This window comes from Mustelus asterias, unplaced genomic scaffold (genome assembly GCF_964213995.1).
Source record: "Mustelus asterias unplaced genomic scaffold, sMusAst1.hap1.1 HAP1_SCAFFOLD_288, whole genome shotgun sequence".
Lineage (NCBI taxonomy): Eukaryota > Metazoa > Chordata > Chondrichthyes > Carcharhiniformes > Triakidae > Mustelus > Mustelus asterias.
Window position 1 is genome coordinate 209,410 of NW_027590253.1, and position 906 is coordinate 210,315.

General features: G+C 44.7%; 1 non-coding gene across 1 annotated transcript; it reads left to right on the forward strand.

Moving 5' to 3' along the window:
- The first annotated feature begins 515 nt into the window (after positions 1 to 515).
- trnal-uag (transfer RNA leucine (anticodon UAG)) lies at positions 516 to 597 on the forward strand. Its single transcript has one exon. It is a non-coding gene; the product is annotated as a tRNA-Leu (tRNA).
- Positions 598 to 906: the final 309 nt, after the last annotated feature.

The window sequence follows — 906 nt, forward strand, 5'->3', positions numbered from 1 at the left end:
ATTTTGCAGGAGATGTTTGTGGTGAATGAGGTCTGGCGTGAAAATTAGAATAACAAAAGAATCGTGGACAAAGCAAATTGTAAAACACGCTGCAATCTGCTGCTCTGGTGGCTAGGGTTTGACACTTTCACTGCTGTTTTGATTGCAGGTCAGGAAATTAAAGTTATTGCTCTCCTCCAAATTGTGAAAACAAGTATCAGTTAGTTCACGGTAGAACACATAAATCTCAGCCTCGCCTTGTGTCCTTCCTTTCTGAAGGGAAGTCCCTGAGGAAATTCAACAGGAAGTTGCATTGTCCTTTCTGGGAACCATCCGAGATTAAGAACAGTTTAAATGGAGCCGGCCCTTCACTGCAGCTCATTGCGTTTCTGACTGGAGATGCTTTTTCTTTGTTACACAGTTCAGGACCTTCTGATTCAGTCAAGATTTCCTCATGGCCCATCCCAGCTCAACCGATTCTGATATATTTCCGTATCAATACAAGAAAATGACATGTTTATCGCATTTTGCAGTGTGGTAGCATGGCCGAGCGGTCTAAGGCGCTGAATTTAGGTTCCAGTCTCTGTGCAGGCGTGGGTTCAAACCCCACTGCTGCCAGAATTAATTTGAGTGTTTGCCCTTGCAGCTAAAGTTTCGCAGCTCAGACTGGATGCAGGAGTATGTGCGGTGTTGCTTTCGACAAGAACAACGAGGAGAGACATTACCAATGTAAGCAGTTGTTGGGATAAAGGAGCGCTTGTGGACGGAGTGGAGTTACTTCTATAGAGATCACACACGGGAACACATGCTGAATGGCTGCCTGTGATATGAGCAACAGGATTGCAAACAGTGAGACTATTCCCAGCCGACGAGTTAAGGTGAAGGGCTTGAATGTTTCTAACTGAACTTCAAATCTTGTCATTTGCA